This window comes from Electrophorus electricus, chromosome 10 (assembly GCF_013358815.1).
Source record: "Electrophorus electricus isolate fEleEle1 chromosome 10, fEleEle1.pri, whole genome shotgun sequence".
Taxonomy (NCBI): Eukaryota; Metazoa; Chordata; class Actinopteri; order Gymnotiformes; family Gymnotidae; genus Electrophorus; species Electrophorus electricus.
Window position 1 is genome coordinate 8,196,271 of NC_049544.1, and position 20,545 is coordinate 8,216,815.

At 39.0% G+C, this 20,545-nt stretch overlaps 1 long non-coding RNA gene across 1 annotated transcript; it reads right to left on the reverse strand.

Moving 5' to 3' along the window:
- Positions 1–738: 738 nt before the first annotated feature.
- On the reverse strand, positions 739–20,299 carry LOC118242172. Its single transcript, XR_004776617.1, has 3 exons — positions 20,105–20,299; positions 8,494–8,548; positions 739–1,208 (listed from the first exon to the last, which is right to left on the reverse strand). It is a non-coding gene; the product is annotated as an uncharacterized LOC118242172 (long non-coding RNA).
- Between the last annotated feature and the right edge of the window lie 246 nt (positions 20,300–20,545).

Below are 20,545 nucleotides of genomic sequence, written 5' to 3' on the forward strand. Positions count from 1 at the left end.
ATAATTTTACTATGGAACCTACGTTTTCTTCCAAAATATAAGATATTTTTTACTATTGGTAATTAAATCATCACACACCTAAATTCACCGTTGATAACTAGAGCGCATCTGAGTATGTCCACTAGAGGGAGCAAATATTACATACTGATTTCTTTTTTGCTCTGAAAAAAAGTATGAAAATAGCCTTTGGGTGTCATTTGAAAGACTCACCAGCAAGTACTGAATTATTAAAAGAGCTACTTCTAAGATTAACCATGTAACAGGGCCTTTGGTTTCACAAAGTTATAACTGATAATACAAAGTAAGTTGCTTGTGAGTGAATTGTTAAACCTACAAGGTCGTTCTTTTCCATTTGGACAGTGCGTTTGTGGGACTGTAACAAACAGCAGTATCATAGCTGCTAGTTTGAAGTCATTTGAGTTGCCAGCTTGTCCTAATGTGGCAATCAATGTGGCTATCATCACAAGAAAAGATGGTATGACAACTGCTTTAAAAAAGTATGCTTGTGCAACATTAAAATGAACAATTGAAAAAACAATTAAAAAGTGGGGATTAAATCAGAGAAAAGTCAAAGCAATGCCTTATTTTTCAATAATTAACACTTTGATACCTTTGTGATAATGATATATACAGTGTGTTATAAAAAATCATAATTCGATTGTAAGCCTATAAGTAATTAAGATGTAAATCCACATTTGTAAATGATTATTAAAAACAAGACACTGAATTTTGGTTGCTATTGTCTTTTTTTATTTTGAAGACTCTATTGTATAGTTTTTTTTTCTCTAAAATATATACTATTAAAATATACATAGGCATAGGATTCTTTTTTAATCTGAACACATACTACCAAGTATGAAGCTATATACAAATATAAACTAAATCCAAAATCTGTATGTGACCTCACAGTGAAGCCTTACAGTGTCTTAGTTCTTTATCATGATATCTTCTTGTGACATCTTACTGCTCCGCTTAGTAGTCTGGGTGTGGTAGTTAAGAAACATTGCCCTTGTAGGCCTCATTCCTGGACCATCAGCAGTGTGAGTGGCTGTGTGTTTTCTGGCGCTGTGTGTGGAAGGGTGTGACCCTGGTGTTGTGAAGAAGCCGTGCCCTCTTACTGTGGCGGCCTGATTCACAACACCAGCTGACTCGCCCCACCCGACAGCTCCACCACTTATTGTTTTCCTGAAATACCAGCAGATGCTCACCTGCAGAACACATCCAAAACAGAGCATATTTAGCATTATCAGGTAGCACTTTACTGGCACAGCATGAATAAATCCTGTTGGAACAGACACTGTTAGTAACATTCATTAATTTGCACTGATTTGAAACTCACTGTACCCCTCTTATGCTACATATTTGTACATGACTAGTGTGGCTGGATGTTTCCCACACAGTTTTTTTTTTGGGGGGGGGTGGGGGGGGGGGACGACTCATTTGGCAAGTCATTATCACAGTGTTGAACAACAGAAATGACATTGCTTTCAGACAAGGCTGGACAACTGGGGTGATAGAAGTATACCTGAGCTGTTCCTGCTATCGGGGTCTTTATAACACAGAAAAAACAGCTCTGCATGCAGAGTGCACACAGTTAAGCACCAAGCCCATCCCTCCATTACTGGAATGGACCCAAACAGGCTGAATCACAGTTGGACAGTAATACAAACACACCATTTTTCACCCCTGCCTGTGTCATTAATAATGGCTGTTTTGTTTCTTGATTCACCATAATGTTTCAGAGACATGTGATTCTTAGATATACAGATGATTTACCCCTAACTGTAACCCTTGTCAAGTAAGTTACGTGTGATTAATCTTTGTGAGAAATGTCATTGCAGGGGTTCTCTGAACTATTTCCCCACGTCCATCACTGTCTGTGCAGCCTGTTGCTTGCAGCTCTGCCTATGCAAAGCCTCAGCCATAGTGTGGGTGCCTCTAGCCCTTGATTTTTCGCTAAATGATTTCAGCACGTTCAACAAATAAGTCTGGGCTTTGCAGCAGAAAACACCCATTTCCTGTTACTCATTTATTCTAATTAGCCATTTGTCGGCCTCTTCTGACACAGGAGGTCAATCCCTGTTAATTCCTGCACAGATTATCATTATGTCAGAGCAGGGTATATACATCATATATACTGATATACATGCAATACATTTTCCCTAATCCTATTTCATCAGTTGGTCTGCCCTTTCTGTTCAATCTAATTGTGACAAAGCTCACATGAGGGCTTTTGTGCTCAGAACATCTTTATGGTTTCAATTAAAGGGCGTGAGAGGTCAGTGTAGGATCTTGGGCATCTGCCAATGTCCTTCAAACAAACAATGTCACCACATTATGCTACAGCTATGAACAAAAATGCACAGGCACTCATGCCAGGGTTTTACATGGAGGCATGCCAAACCACTAAATCAGTAACAGAGGGGTCCTGTTTGTGTTGTGTGTGTTTGTGAGTGTGTTAGTGTAAGTGTATTTGCATCTCTGTGTCAAAGAGAGACACATATGACACACCTGTTTTGGTAGATAGAAATGAGTTGGAGCAGCGTAATTGCCTTGGTTGATGTACTTTGACTTTAATTTTCAAAATTTCTTGAGGCCACACAGGCACAGTGAATAGCTATTATTAGGCCCTCCAGCCTCTTAAACTGTACACCAGGCATCTTAACACGGTGCTCTGGTGAGCCTCTTCATCTCTCTAATATGGACTTTCTGCAGCTCAGCCCATGTCTGGGCCAGGCAGCTCCCTGCTGAAACACCAGCTGCTCCTCTGACAGTTTGATAGATCACCAATGTCTCATTTATCTCACTGTACATGTCCTCACTTCTAGACACTTCCCCAATGCCAAAAGTCATACAGACATCTGGGATGAAATAGCAACCTGTTATTGGTAGTTATAATCCTTCAGACACATGAGTACTGCAGAGTCACTACACATGCCAATATTTTGTCATAGGCAGAAAGGCATGGAGAATATATACTTGAAATGTCTTAAATACTGAAATAGCATAAACATTTCTGGAACATTGTGCACCTGAGATGTTGGCTTGAGGATGTCATGTGTACTGATACAATATAGAGAAAATATTTTTCTATAGTTTTTATGTATGTATGTATGTTTGAGTATTCACCAACTATTCATTAATGGCATACTCAGATAATGAAGACATTATAATGGGTTCTGATGCTTGCACTTCTCCTTCTTCTTTTACCTTTGGAAATAATGACTTGATTGGGGATGCCTCAGAAAGTCATGTAGAAGAAGCCAGCTGTGCTTGGCCTGCTTGTTAAGGTACAGCCCAAATGCTTAGGACTTTGGAAATTGGGTAGAGCTTTAGTGTGCGTGCGTACGTGTGTTTGTGTGTGAGAGGTGGGGGCAGGAGTAAGAGCTGTGGGGCTCAGGGCTTTGTGCTGAGCCCACAGAGCTCAGGCCCTGGTCGGTATGTCCTGGGTGCTCAGATAGACGCACTCAGGGCAGCAAGCAGGAGAGGCCCCACCCACAGTCTGGCACGTGGCATAGCACGTAAAAGTCAGCCATGCTGTCCCAGTGGGAAAATCGAATATTTACGTCAGTCATAGTAATTAATCATATAGTAATGGCCAGAGATAGAAAGAAAGATAGAAAGATAGAAAGAAAGAGAAGTGTTTCTGCAGACTGTGAAACGGGTCAGCATTTTGCACTGGAAAGCTAATGTCTGTTTAACCTCATGGAAAATATGAAGCAAAATGCCAACTACGAATTCAGGTATTCAGCTATAAATATCTTATAAACCCCCCAATTATGGTAAACTTCCCTTTTTGTGTGTAAGTGCATGCAGGTTTGTATGTGTATGCATATGTCTGTGTAAATGCATCTGTGCTTTGCACGTGTGAGTTTGTGTGTGTGTGTGTGTGTGTGTGTGTGTGTGTGTGTGTGTGTGTGTGTGAGAAAGAGATTGAGTTTGACGGTCATTTGGAAGGAGAACGGCTCAGAAGCAGAGCTGAGTCTCTTATCAAGCATACTGCAGCTGCCTGAGACGAATTAAAGTGATAGAAAAAAGACAAAAAAATAAAAGCGAAAACTTTCAATCATTCTCCACCTCACACACCTGCCTGTTCTGATACTTCAGGTGCAGAAATCATTGACAAATGTTCCCTATAGATGGCATTTAAAAATTCCCTTTTAACAATCAGGTTTCGATATAGTTTATTTTACTCTATTGAATTTTTTTCTTGCAAATAGATAATGCCTATTGCAATAAATAAAAGCTGAAATAAGTATTGTGATTACATCTCATATACAAGATATACAAATATTCATAGGAATTCCTAGAATTTTCTATACTAGCAATGCTAGCACTGGGAAATGATTCAGCATGTTAAAGAGTGTAAGAGAATCGCCTCCCGCCTGCTCTTATCCATTCTGATGGTCTACAGGGCTAAAAAGACAAAACCATAAAAAAAAAAAAAAAAAACTATATTAGCATAACTTTGAACAGCCAATCATTACTGCTTAAATTTAGAAAAATGATTAAAGTTCATTTTAGATTTGAAGATTGAGGAATTTATTTAAGCAATAAACACATCTTGAAATAAAATATGGAGTCTACACAGACAACGCACTGCACCAGGTGGAAAACGCAGTGATTGGAACGGGGGTGTTATTTCTTGTATCTATAAGGATTCTTCTATATCACAGCAGAAGGCCGTTTGCTCATTAAGGACCAGAGAAGCCTTGTGACGAGCTACTGGTCTGAATCAGTCTGCATGCATTAACCAGCTCCTCTGTGAGCAGACACAAACAGAACACACACACACACACGTCTGTCTACCGGCCCTGTGGTCTCTAGGCTGTCAGTGAACACATAGCTGACAGTTATGGTCCCTCCTGAGTGCCTGCTATAGAGTATGATTGTACCACATCCTCTCTGTGCATCATGACACAAAAATGTCTCTCTCTCTTTCTCTCTCCTTTATTTCATAAGTTTCCCTAGTAATTGCGAGACCCGAATCAATTGTCTTCCTTGCTAGGCTTTCTCTCTCTGCCATAACTGTGTCAGTCTTCATGGCCTCCAGGAACAAAATGGCTGCATTTCCTTCCTAGTTCATGCCGTAATTCTCAGTAGAAACATCGATGAGTATAAAATATCTTAAGAATCCCCATATTAACATCTGTGAGGAAAAAATTTCCCTAGGATGAGTAGCTGAATATGATTCATGCGTATGGTTATATTTGGGCTGTGTCTCTTCCGAGCAAAGAGCGGCTTACGCTAGGCCAGGCTGGGCTGCTGTCTCTCAGTCATTGTGCATTTGTGTTTTTGGCAGGCGTGGCACTGCAGCAGAAGACAAGAGACAGAGGCACAGAGAGGGAGAGTGAGAGAGAAAGAGAGAACATGAGAGAGAGAGACACACCTGCCCTCTGTTTCGAGCTCAGACCATTTGGCTCTGTTGGCTCTGTGGAGCAAAGACACACGTATATAAGATGAACGAGAGTTTTAGTATGTGGCGAACTGCACTGGTGATACTCAGGGCACCGAAAGATGGAGCAAGAGATGGGATAGAAGAACAGAAGGAATAATGGAAAGGGAAAGATGATAGAAAGAAGACGAAAAGACGAGGGACAGGGGAACATTGTTTAAGCCAGTGACCTCCTCACAGCAACATGTCCCCCAAACCCCCCATATAAATATTGTCCTTCAAAACAGAAGTGCTAGTCAAAAATAAAGAAACTAAAATAAAAAAAAATTCTACATTCTTGCATGGAACTTATTTCATTTTATGCAGATAGGCTGATGGATCCGACACTTCCCATACAGTGAATCTTGAGCTTTATGCCAAACGTAGGAAGCTGTATGACTGACAAGGGCCCCAGGTATGCGCTAGTCATTTAGCACAAGCGCTGCATCTAGCATATTGATCCAGGGGTAAAATGCAGTTCAAATGCTCCACTGTGGGTCTTGCTGAAGCCAGCAGACACAGCTAGAAGAGCCAGTCGCGGTGCATTTGTAAGTCCATTAAAACTTTGCTTTTCTTAATTAGCTATACCGAGATTATAAGCTCCCCTGTGGTCTCAGCAAAATGCAAGTCATTCTGCAGTCCCAACGCCCTCCAACCCCATCATCATCACCGGGGGAAAAAACCCACTCCATCTGATCCTACTGTCCTAAGACGCATATTAAATGATAACATCTGTAATAAGTTAAAGCTCCATACTGACTGACAGTTGGGTGAAGACGCAGAAGGCAGGGGAAAGAGGCTAATGGCAAGAGTCCTTTTACATCAACCAAACATGAACACAACACCGCACACCATTAACTCAAATATAATGATTAGCAATTATGGCAAGCAATGGTGTGCTAAATATTTCAGAAATGATGTTATATCTGCAGTGTGCCTTTGTCAAGTGAGGGAAATATCATTCTGACATTTATATGTCAGTTAAAGTATTTGAAAATATTTTTGAAATGGCAGTGATTTTAACTGAATATTAAAGTTTTTTTTCATTTAAATTGACCAAAATATATTTGCAAGTACATTTAGTTAACAATTCATAGGTTTAGCTGATAGTTTGTGCCACATTCATCAACTTTTTATAGCCACATCTTAAAACTTTATTCAAAAGTAGAACTGACATTAAAAGGAAATGTCACGACAGTTATTTATGTACCAAAGGGTGCTCATTTAAGTCAATATGTCACCGCTTTTAACTGATAAATTTGGGATGATTTCATTTGTGGTTAGAATAATAATTTAAGCAAATGAAACTATTGAAGCAAGTAAATTAATAAGCATAGATATTCATTTTGTAAAATTATTGAATCTGCAGCATGGACATTGATAACCTTTTTTTTTTTTTTCCTGAATAGAACATAAGGCTATTCATGAATACACAAAAGACTGCAATAAAAAGCGTTTCAGTGATTATTTGCCACTTAGCATTTCCTAAAGAAGCAAATTTCAATTGACTGCTTTCACTATATCTCACCTGACATTGTGTAATGCCTAAACATGGAGTGAATGGAATGAAAAGGGGAAAAACCGCTGCAACAGATGTCTCAACAACTGAAGTAAGTGATGGCATGCCTTGCAGATACTGAAGAGGAAAAGCCCCTTTACTCAGTAAAAGAAGACTGATTTAGCGTTGACTAAAGGGCTCATGGTGCATTTGATTGATTTAAGTGTGAACACAATACAAGCAGAGAGCCGGAGAGCGAGTGAATGAATTAAAGAAGGAAAGAAAGGCAGCACGCTGTTTATGCTGAACTGCCTGAAAAGAGCTGTTAGCATGCCAGGGCTGCGCTCGCACACCATTTGCTCTCTCCCTACCCCTCTCTCTCCCCCTACCCCTCTCTCTCCCTCCTTACCCCTTTCTCCCCCTACCTCTCTCTCTCTCTCTCTCTCCCTTACACACACACACACACACACTTTGTCACAATGGACACGTGGCCACTATTGTACCTACTAAAATACACAAAGCAAAGGAAGCAGTCTTCTATAGAGATTGCAACAGATTGTTAGAGTGTGTTGCAAAAGCAGATCACAGATTGACAGTTAATTGAAAACAAATAAAAAGGTAAATAAATAAATGGGAAAATCATCAAATATTTCATAATTTCATTACATTTTTAAAGCATTAAATAACATACATGTTGTATTGTGTTGTGTAAGATGTTGTGTAACATACATACTTTGTGTTTAGTCTGCATGTTAGTAATATTTTAGTTACATAAATTATAACTATAATTATATATAAATTATAATTATATTACAGACATTTCAGGGGTTATCTTTTAGGCTACTACATATTTGCTCTTGTAACTAAAATATTACTAACAGGCAGACTAAACACAAGGATTATATATGGGTTATGCAATTTACTAGGCTGTAATTTAGAGTTTAAATGGAATTAACAGAATTAATGGATTGAATTCCATTAATTCTGTTAATTCCATTTAAACTATAAATTACAGCCTAGTAATTTGTATAATCCATATATAATTTACATTTAAATGCCAATTCCATTAATTCTGTTAATTCCATTTAAACTCCAAATTACAGCCTAGTAATATATATATATATATATATATATATATATATATATATATATATATATATATATATATATATATATATATATATATATATATATATATATACACACACACACACACACACACACACACACATACATATACACACACACACACCCCATTATTTTTGACTCTCTACACCTTAAAGTACGATAGTGAAGTTAATCCCACTCTAATAAGAACAGTTTACTTTCCATGCCTTTAATTTTATTCCAATTAAGCAGGGTTTTGTGATGCTACAAATGTATATTGTGTAGCAAGAAATCTTTTTCCTTAACTTTTTTATTGCTTAGAATAACTCATTAAATATCCCACAATAAACTGTGATTACACTGAAGTTTTGTTAAGTAATGAATAATGGTGGTGAAGGTAAATCTAATAATGTGAGGGAGGTTTAAGAAAGCGTGTTACGTGTTGCAACTTTACCATGCAGATGTAGATGAGACGCTTCAGACGACTTCCCACACCTATTGTCCCCCTGCTGTGGTTAAGACAAAAAAAATGTGAATTAGCCTCTAGGCTTTTAAGGCAAAAATGAAAGAAACATAACAATTTGATGAGCATCCCAGTGTCTCTCATATCACTCTGTGTTGTAATAGTAAAGAGAAAATGAACTGATGTGTAACTTACATTCTGCTCTGTTTTGTTGTAATATTGCAAGGTTATCAGCACTGAGCAGTTTCATATCTTCTGTTTTTTTTATACTGGTTTGTGATAACAGCCGCTCAAATTCAGCTGACAAAAAAAATTGAAACAAGGAACTTTATGTACAAAACACAAATGCTTGTACACACATGCAGAGACATGCGCACACACACAAGCTCACTACACTCAGAACTCAATGACCAAATGATCTATGAAAGACTTGCGGGATAAACAGAGAACAAGAAGAAAAGAAAAAAATGAAGGGAGGGAGGAAAGAGATGAAGGGATGATGAATAAGAGGAGACAGCGAGGAAACACGGCGCCACTCGGCCGTCCGGGTGGGGTTCTAGTCTTCTCAGCATGAAGATAGGTGGCCAGCAAACAAGACTCTTTCACACAGATAATAGTGTCATTAATCAGCCAGTCAGTGCCTGGGATCATTATCAGATGTAAGCCATATGATTATGCTCATTGATTGGGCTGAAATATTCACCTGCTGTTCTGATCTCGCCATTTCAGCCTTGTTCCAACCCGATTGTTTATTAATTGACTAATATATTTGAGGATGAGAGCTGACAAATTAAAGCCTAGAATAATTCTCCCTTCAGTAAGACTACTAGTTCAGAAAGAACAAGGGCATGGATTCTTTAAGATAGATAAAGATGCCCATTCCCAGCAAAACACTTTTGATTTGTCCTCAGATGATAAAGTGGGCAAACAGTAATGACAAATTACAAACAGCCAAGAGCAATGAGAGATGTGAAAGAGGTGTTCCCATCCATGCCTCAGTACACTTCCTTGGAAGACATTGCATCTACAAGTGTGTGGATATCTAAAGGTGTGTATATGTGTGTGTATATTATATATATATATATATATATATATATATATATATATATATACACATACACACACACACACACACACACACACACACACACACACACACACACACACACACACACACACACACAAGTAGATGTCCTATCCTGAAGTTTTGCTCAGTGCTGAGCAGCATTACTGTGTATACGATGGCATGGAGTGAAAGAATGCCTAGAGCACCCTCATTAAGCAAAGAGTGAACAAGCAAAATACACAGCGTAAGTTCATACACTTAGCAACACAGTTTTCTCAAAATTGGCATGTAAAACAACATTGCTAGTGATTAACATTTATGTGATGTAATAGTTTTATTTATTTCAAGATGATGTAGAGATTGGTTTTGTAATGTGTGGGGCAATAATGAGTATATGTCAGTCTTCATCTGATAAGGTGTAACCACATGGGAATGTAAAATAAAAAGCTTGCCTTTCTGACTATAATAGGTTCAGGGCAAAAACACCCATTTTTTGAAAGATGTTACACTACAGCTAGTTGAGTCTCCAACAGTCCATAATGTATTGTTTTATAAAATAATGAAAAAAACATTTATTTTTAAATATTAACTGTATATAAATTGAAGGAATGTGTGTATTTTTAAAATGAAACCTACAAAAATATTCTGTTAGTCAGAAGAACAGAAACACATCCTGCCAACTGGACTAAGATAAAAGCATATCAGTCCATAACCTCTCAAAATTAGGATGGTAAATTGGGTCAGTCAAAAAGGAAACATTAATTTTACAGAATTATTGTAAAGCCTTGGGGCATAGACCAAATGATTGCCGGCTGTTCCAAAAAATCACACAGAAATATAGCTCATCATACAGACTAGGCCAAATGTTCTCTCATAAACATATAGACACAAACATACACATTCACATGCACATGCACTCAGGTGTATGTGCAAACACACACACACACACACACACACACACACACACACACACACACACACACACACACCACAGGGTACAGGGGCCCTGAATTGGTGTTTTTCGAACCAATTATTTTTAATCCATTAATTGATACACATATTTGTAACTGTTGATAGGTCAGATTAATTTTAACGATCTGTATATGCTCTGCTTCTGATTATTAGTAGCATGCTATGCAATGGGAAAAGAGCTAGCTGTCAAGGTCAGAAAGAACGAGAGTTAACATTTTATATATATATATAAATTCACCATCACAATCTGAGGAGTCAAGGTCTGTTAACCAACTCATAACAGTAACGGTGACTGCGGCTGGCACAGAGCTGGCGTATAAAATGCGACTGGCATGACTATGACGATGGTTGTGGCAACCAGGCCTGTATCTGCGACATCTCCTGTTGTGGCAGCAGAGGACAGCGTTGCCTCGGTGCCACCACCTGTTGAGCAGAACAGTGCATAAGTGAACCTTATGCCCACACCTAGACCGATAGCCAACTAAGATAGTCAACAGCGTTCATGCTTACTGTGCCAAAACTGGCCAAAATCTTGTCAGAATAGAGATGCTGACTTTTCAGCCTCTGAGCATCAGTAAGCGTGAAATGCAATTTTTTTCCTTAAAATTTTATTCAGTCACAAATTAAGCAATGGCAAATGTCAGCTCAGTTACCCTCCCTCTCAAGGGAGTATTTTTTTGTTTTGTATGCAAGATATATGGGGAAACAACTGAATGTTCAAACCCATTTTTTTCAAGGTTACAGTGACCTGAAGCATGCAAATGTATGCATATCTGAGCAAGAAGGCTATGAAATCCACAGGAAAGCTATGCTTGTTTACATGAACCAGAGTGCCAATCGCAGAACTATTGATACCTAATTCAAAAACAAATTGAGGATGAATGCGTATTGGGCTAAGGTTTTGCAGAGCGTTGCTGCAGTAATTAGGCGATCTGCATTAGTGATGAAGATCGTGGCCTACCTTTGAGAGGTCACACACAGACATTTGGGCAGCGTGATAACATAAATTACATGAGTTAATTAGACAGACGTATTAGCCAGTCCAATCCTTTTTTGAAAACACATATAGAAAAATACAGAAAAGCTGGAAAAGTAACAATCGCTTACACCTGGAAAGGTGTGTGAATTTCTACATCTAATGGGGAACAAAAGTGTGCTAATCGTTCTCTCTGCTTCACTTTGTTTTGAACCCTTACAACGGTTTGGATAATTTGTCTATATTAGTCCGGAGCAAACTTGATTGTATTGTGTTGCAATGTGTTGTATAATTCTGATTTTACTACACCTTTTTTACTACACCTGTGGGGCCCATGACCAGTCATAGTTCCTGGGCTCAGGGGGAGTAAATCAACTCTGTGCACACACACACACACACACACACACACACACACACACACACACACACACACACACACACACACACACACACACACACACAAAGAGAAGAGCAAAGAAGCTGCATAAGATGCTTTGTATTTTTAAGGAGGTAAAATTTGGCTCTGCAAATTCATCCTGTCGCTGTCTCCCCCACCATGGAAACCGCTGCCATTCTGAGAAAGATTTACATTTTTTTTATCTTAAATGTAAATACCTACACTTTCTGCAGAACTTAAATTATAATCCGTTTCAAAGGGAGGGAAATTATAGAGTGTGTGTAAAGCAGCAAACTCAGTTTCAGAGGCAAAATGGCTGCTGTCAGAGCACTCTGTTTAGAAGCATGTCTCTATTAGTTCAGAGGCAAAGAGCTGAATTTGCCTGTCTTTTTTTTTCTCCATTAAAGTGTGCAAAAGGTAGCGATAATAACAGTATATGTGTAAACTGGCTCTATGTATTGAGTCAAGGAGAAGAAACCAAATGTGTGGCAGTAGCAGCAAACATAAAACTGCTGACACTTTGGGACTTAGTTTGTGCCCAGCAGCAGAAAACTCTCCCAATGAGAAGGTAGAGGTGTGAAGTCCATTTACAAGTGCCGCAGGCAGGAAGGCTCCCGTTCTGCCGGAAGGAGGGCCTGAGAAAAGTAGTGCAACAAGCACAGGGTATACTGCTGCAATTGCTTCACATTTGTACAGTGGTGCTGCGTTTTTATGTATGAATAAGTCTTTACGGTGCTGCTGAAATTATACCCTGTGATTGTATTGTGCAGTGGCTAAACAGCATGGGCCTGGCCTGTAAACTCTGAGATGATTCACAGCAGCACAAAGCTCCTGCGTTCCGAGGCATGCCGCAGAACGCAGTATGGGACAGCAAGGAGCTTCCCTTAGGATTATTGATGGAGGTGATGCAGGTTTTACAATAGCTACTTACTAAAATCTTTCCTCAAAATCATTAATACACACAGGGAGAGAGAGAGAGAGAGAGAGAGAGAGAGAGAGAGAGAGAGCGAGAGAGAGAGAGAGAGAGAGCGAGCGAGCGAGAGAGAGCAAGAGAGAGAATCTCAAATGCACTGTGGGCAATTTATGGCAATCATGTATGTCAGTTTTTTCCTAAAGGGGATCACAATTTTTATCCTCCACTCTCTGACAAACATCAATTATTCTCATGCTGTACTAATCCTCTTATAGGAGGGCCATGCAAATGCAAAGCACAAACATCTACAATTGTGAGTTTTTAAATTTTTTTAAATATTATTTCTCATCACAAGGCTCCACTGATATAGTCTCATTCCTGTCTTGAAATCTTCAGGGCACAAAATGGCAGCCAAAGAAGCATATAGACACATTACTAGGACACTGATTAAATGTCAGTTATTCACAGAGCCAGAAGAAGAGCTAACAGAGCTAATGATAAAGTGAAAGAACAGAGCACATGTGAAAGGTTCAGCTAATATCCTTAGATATTGTATCTCATTCATGAAGGTTACTAAAATGGCAAAAACAGTGGTTTTGAGACACACTATCTCTTAAACTGCTACAATGGCTTGATGAGTTGATTAGTTTTTTGAGTTTCTGATTTTATTGTAGGTGTGAATTTTTTTATTGTTCATTCTGATTCCAGCATGGCAATTTCCTGTAAATGGATATAATATATATTTTGAATTTCTTGAGAATTAATGTATAGATTAAATACGTTTAAGAATGTATTTATGTGTAAAGTGATTACTGTAAACAGTCCTGACTGTGTCTTTAAACATCTACATATAAAAAATTTACAATTATTCAAACTCACTAAACAAATCCTTTAGAAATCTAATGCATCCTCTCAATATTGGTCTAGCCTTCAACACTGTGGAACCATGAGTTAGTCATAAAGAATAGACCAAAATTATTTAGTGCTAACAAATGCTGCAAAGGACTATGGGAAATGTAGTCTCACATGTCATGATTCACATCGAACCATATCACAATTACCAAGGCACTTGATATCTGTGAAACCTAATCAATGAAACCAAATTATGCATCTTCGTGCTGAATCCCAAAGTCCTTTTATCTCAGGGTATGTGTCACAATGAATCAGCATTTTCACTGAACTGAATGCCCTTTGTGTGAAGGCTATCTTAAAGAATATGTAGCCTCAGATATTTCAACATGCATGTTTGTTATACACAAAGAAATCTCTGAAATCCTGTGACATATGTTAAACAACATACAGTTTAGAGCATCTTGCGGAGATAGAAGATTACGGCTCACCAGAGCTCCACACAGGAGATGGGAGGAATAATGGCTCATTGGCTCAAGCCTGCTGATGGAAATAAGTAAAAAGCAATGGCGCTTGCACATGTTTTACTTCTTTAACAAATCACTTGATTTAAAAAAAAAAAAAAAAAAATTCTGTCCCTACTACAAAAACAGAGCTCATCCCAGTGATGACCCAGCATTCACTGGACTTTATCAGTGTAGATGCTTCTTTGACATTTAGATAGAAAAGTGTGGATATCATACAACATAAAGTGCCTCAGAGGGGAGAACAATGAGAGACAGATTGAGGAGAGAGCAGTGGGCTAGGCCTAGAGACTTCTCACAGTACCGGAGTCCAGAGGAATGTGGGCTTTGCTGTGTACATTTTATACATGGACCCATTGACAATTCATGTGTAATTAGAATCATACATAGAAAGAAATTCAACAATTTAATTCAAACATGAACCCATGAGGTATAGTATTTTTCATTATAGAATATTTCAAAATGTGTAGTTACACAATAGTCATAATTTATTATATGTTACAGAATAAATAAAATACTCTGAGGCATTTGTACAGACTATCATTCTTGAATAGCTATAATCAAAGCAAGTTAAACAACTAATTCTGCAAAGCTACAAAAATAATCAGATCAATTCCTAAAATATTATGTGCAACATGCAAGCATGACATTACTTAACAATACATCAGAGATGAAGTCATGTTAATATTAGAAATAAACTAAAAATGAACGTGATCATTAAAATTCACCCAAAGCAGAGAGCCAAAAAATGGATAAAGGGCTTACCTTTCCTTAGCATTAGCATATAGGAGCCCTGCATACACACTCCCACAAACCCTCTCACACATGCACAAGCAGCCAGACAAGAGAGCCCATCATTGTTCTCAGCTAACTCCTCCCACACAAAGCTCACACAGTACGTGTGGAGATATGCAGGAGCAACAGAGAGTGCGCATGCATGCACACGCACACACACACACACACACACACACACACACACACACACACACACACACACACACACTTAAATGTGTACATGACAACATGCAAGCCTTACACAAAGAATCCCAATGAAAATCCAGTGCAATCATATGATGTGCGCAAGTGCCTGAGCATGTATATGTGTTTGTATGTGTGTGAGAGAGATAATTTGTAAATGGCCAGAAGGCTGGTAGAAACAGGAAATGAACAGAGGAAACCCTATAAGCCGTCACCCTGATAGTCATTAAACATAAGTGGATATAGAACACATCTGTTTTACGAGACCCTTGGGGGGGCTTTGACGCCCAACCCCCGAACCACAAATTCCCTCTCCACCCCCCAATTCTCACACACACACCATTTGCATTATTAATAACTCTTAATGGTGCCATTATATAGAATAGAGGCTTTACTGTTTTAACATGATAAAAGTCCCTATTCATGAGATAGTGAAGAGAGAGACCCCTATTTCTGATCATTTATGTTATTTCTTTTTAATTTTCTATTGTATCTTATGCATATCCACTTAAGAAATTATGTCTAATTTATGACTAAAATTGCGTATAACCGCCATCTGAAACAAGAGTTTTATTTACCCGAAGGTAGTCATCCCCTGGTCATGACATTTTGCCAAAATGCAATGAAGCCTTTTGGAAACTGGACAGACATTAAGCTGTAAAGACACAATGATGCTGAGAAATGCGTTTACACAGAACGTACAAGACTGTACTGTCCCTTGTCCTTGCGACACATTTCGTGACACAGCCTAAGTTGCTTCCACACAGCAGAGAGGTAGGAAGAGCGAAAAGGCAGAGAGAAGGGGGCAGGGCTTAGACACAGAAATGAGTGGCTAATTCTAGCACACAAACCCAATGGATGAGAGAAACAGGCGAGGAACAGGCAGGGTGGGTGAAAAGAGGGAGAGATCTAGAAGAAGAGGTAGGTAGAGGGGGACGCACGTGGTCTTATCTCCTTAATGACTAATCAGCACGGCTATTCTGCATTTGAATTTCAAAATCTTTTGTTTCATAAATTCATTATTATCTCACTGAATAGAATATGGCAATATGCTCTTGTATCCAAAAAGAATAACAATTATAGTAAATTATTAGTAAAAAACAAGTGCAACTATGACATAAGAAAAGATTCTTTTTTACTGACTTTTACTGACTTTTGAATTTCAGTGACTGATGTCTGTATTGTTTGCTTAATTCATGCTATTATGGAAATACCTTTGCTATCATATTCCAATATAGTGAACGATTACACTTTTTAATATAGTGCAACCATGTTTTAGAAGGATTAACTTTCAAGTGCATTTGATCATAGCTATAAAGAAAAGCTATGAATTATTATTACATTATTACAATAAGTCTTAAACTGTTTTATATAACACTTATTTAGTTTAGTCCACTTTAAGTAAAATGGAATTTATGTGTAAGTAGAATTCTGAAGCATATATGCATTATATTTTATATTTATTAAACTGGAAAAAAAATCTGCAAGAAAATATTGTTTGAACGCAAAAACTCTTTTTAGTATGTACATGATGAAAGACACACATGCACAATCACTGGTGTTCATGCACGCACAGTGCATGTGCATTTTACATGTACACAGTTTGCACAAATAGAAAACAAATAACTTTAATTGTGTTCGTTATAAAAACCAATTAATTTGCCTCTAACTGCCTTTGTTAATAGTGCTGGCCTGGAGAACAAAGGGGGAGAAGCCCTTCACATACTGTGGCTCATTTTGCCTCCACACTCCACACATACCTCGATGTAGAGAGCACCCCAACCCCCCATTCTCTGGATCTCCCTGTCACTCACTCAGGCTATGGACAGAACCACAGGGTTCATGCACCACAGCCATTTTGCATTCGGAGCAACACGAAGGAGAGGCCTCTGTGCCCTCTGCATCTTCTTACTCTAAATTTCCCATACAACAATGTAACAGATGGATTATGGAGCAAGTGAAAGCTTTTAAAAAATATTTTATGCAGTGTTATTTTCTGTTAGTTAGAAACACCTAGTTCGCTGATCATGTTTTATATATATATATATATATATATATATATATATATATATATATATATATATATATATATATATATATACATACACACGCACACACACACACACACACACACACACACACGCAAATCAATTATTATTATTAATTATAATTCAATTTATAGGACCCCCCCCCCCCCTCTTATGTTCCACATATATTATTGGTGTAGATTAAATGCTTCTGTGGCTAGATTAGTTTTTGATTTCATTCATCAATAATATTATAAATATGAGAATCAATTTGATTCTGGGTAAATATGCAAGCCCTTTGGCACTGTGTAAATGTGCTGTGTTTTTAATATAGCTCACATGCCAGCTAGACTAACTGGTTCTTGCCAGTCGTTATACCAGTCAAACGGAGCTTTACTGCTTCTGCACTTCATGGCACATAACAGGTTTAAGCACTGCCCGTCAGTATGGCTGTATAGAGCACCACACCCAGAACCACTGAATGCAAATGGTACCAAACATAGGCTGAAATGTTGCTCAGTGAATGCAATGAGACACTCACTGTATGCACACATGTATGTGTGATCAGAGATAGAAAGATAAGATCACACTTACTGGCTGAGAGCGACAGGTTCCCATATAGAATTAAAAGCTCCCAAAATGCCATTAAATGCCAGTCTTGAATGCTGTCTGAGAGTCATTTGTAATTGGCCCACTGTGTATCATGTCCGAATAAAATACAGTGTATAATTTTTTTAATTAAATGTTTTTGACAGTGGTGATGAATGTGCACATATACGTTATATATGCTTCGCTGCCCATTGTACTGGCTGTTCTATTCATTTAAGTGCGCCTAGAAGCATCGACCCATTTTCCCAAAAACTGACATTTGGATCTGGTGTCTTACAGTAACACAGACAGATGTGATTTTAAAATGCAGCAGGGTTTTTTTTTTTTTAGGTATTTTCACCCATATTTGTTCACTATGAAAAAATAAATAAATTTGGTCACTGGAATATATCCCCACTTAGACTGATTTAGATTGGTCACTGGAATATAACCCCACTCTGACTGATTTTGATTGGTCAATGAAATATATCCCCACTCAGATTGATTTTGATTGGTCACTGCAATATATCCCCACTCAGATTAATTTTGATTGGTCACTGCAATATAGCCCCACTCAGACTGATTTTAATTTGGGCATTGAGCTTTAACTATGTATTGGATTACATACTAGTCTAATGAAGTACTAGCATTACATACTAGTCTAATGTTTATAGAATGCAATAGCTGTCTGGAGTAATAGTGTTGTGTATCTATGTTGTACTGTGGTTGTGTAGTGTTGTACTAGTGGTGCGGTATGCCAAAGAGGAGTGCAGTACTGCAGCATGGTAGAGTTTAGTAGTGTAGTCTAACCGTGTGTTGTACTGTGGTGGACATTTTGACAGAGGGTAATACGATAGCAGTTTCCTCCAGCGCAGGAAGGGCAGGAGTAAAGACTCGAACTCACGCTCATGCATGCATACATGCGTACACTCGCATAAATTAACGTGTGCATTCTGAACAAACACATTATCATGCATGAAGGTAAAGGCTTCTTGCCGTCACATTCTATGGGAAAAATCCTGCCTGTGAGGTGGAATCAGACTCACCCAGGAAGAGAGCACAGAGGAAACTGCTTCTCTGACCGCAGCTCTCTAGAGTTACCCTAGAGTACGAACACCTGACTAGACGTCAGCCCTACCACACCCATCACATCAAGCCCTCGTAGTACTAGTCACCAGACACCACAACAGTTGAACAGGAAAGGGCAATTCAAAAGGAACTTATTTCCTATCTAACATCATTGACCCTCCAAGGTATTATTCATAATATGGCTGATGAACACTGCATAGCAGTAGGGTCTGTCACATGTCTTCCATCTGTGTGTTGTGCCCAGAATCAATCAGATTGGTCTCCTATTCAATGCACAGAGAAATCGCATTGGATCTAGACCTTAATGCGGAATTCAAAATGGCCGGAATCGGGACTATACCACACCTAATCCCAAATCTCCAGAGTGTGAAACATTCCACTCTCTGGTTTGGAAGTGAGAGTTAGCCTTCATCTGTTAAAATTAAGATTATCCCTATTTGGTTTACAACAACCACAGTCCTTTCTACAGATAAAGCTGCTTACTATCTCGTACAAACTATGCTCTGCTTTACTAACAGCTTCTGGGGCCCTCTACTTTGTAAGTCCTTCTTCGTTTGTCAATCAAACTGTGAACAAAAACCTCTTCGAAACTCTGATCAGTGTCATCCCTGCATCCATGTCTCAGTCTGAGAGTCCTGAGAATGTATGTGAGAGTGTGTGTGTGTATGCGTACGTGCTATTGAGCAGCTGATTCCAAGTGTGCATCGATCACATTTGCAGTGTGAATGGGGATCAAACGCTCAGGTTCACAGTGGAGACTGGACTCAGGGGTGACGCTTTGTCTCCAGGCTTGGCCAGGGATTGCAGGACAGTATATGAAATTGATTGCATGCAGCAAAAGGCTTGCAACGCCTGAGTTTTTTTCCCTTTTCATATGGCAGAGGGCTGCTTGCTGTTCGCTATGAGGAATCTATAAGCAATTTCCAAACTCTCTTCTCCACAGCCAGGCGTTACTACTGTTAAGGTGCTCTTAGCTCTTTACAGTGCTTGACAGCTTGGTAAAATACTATGACACACCACTTAGCAGGGCATGCAAGATGAAAGCTCAGGAGCGCCATGTATGACTGTGAAAGCCAACTCTTGCATACACAGTACTGAAGTGTGCAGAGAGTTTCCTAGCAGAAAAGGCCCGAGGGACATCAGGCGTGGGAAAATACATAGATACATATGCAAAAGGAACGAGTGCATGTGTGTATGTATGCGTGCATGCTCCCAGCACTTACCCTCAGATGCCCTGATGGTCTCAGTAGACAGTGGTGCTGATTGTCCTACTGCTCCCACTAGCTTTTTCTTTCTGATTGCATCTCTCTGTCTCTCTCTCCCTTTCTCCCTCTCTCTTTCTGTCTGTCTCCCCTTCTCACTCTCTATCTCTCTCCTCTCACACACTCACACTCTTCAGGAGCATCAGATCAGTAGCCTCACCCTGGCACAGAGAGTGGCGAGGCACATGGGAGGGGTGTTTTGTAATCTGCCAGGTCGTACCACCCACGGGAGCAAGCCGAAGAGAGGGGGGAGGGGGAGGGAGGAACTGTAATGCTCTCCACCTATACCTTCAATGTTACCCTCCGTCTGCTGCCAAGTGGTCTCTTCCACTTCCTGCGCCCTGATTGGAGCTCCCACTTTGCCTTCATTAAAATTCAAGGAAGGAGAGGAAAAAAAGAGAG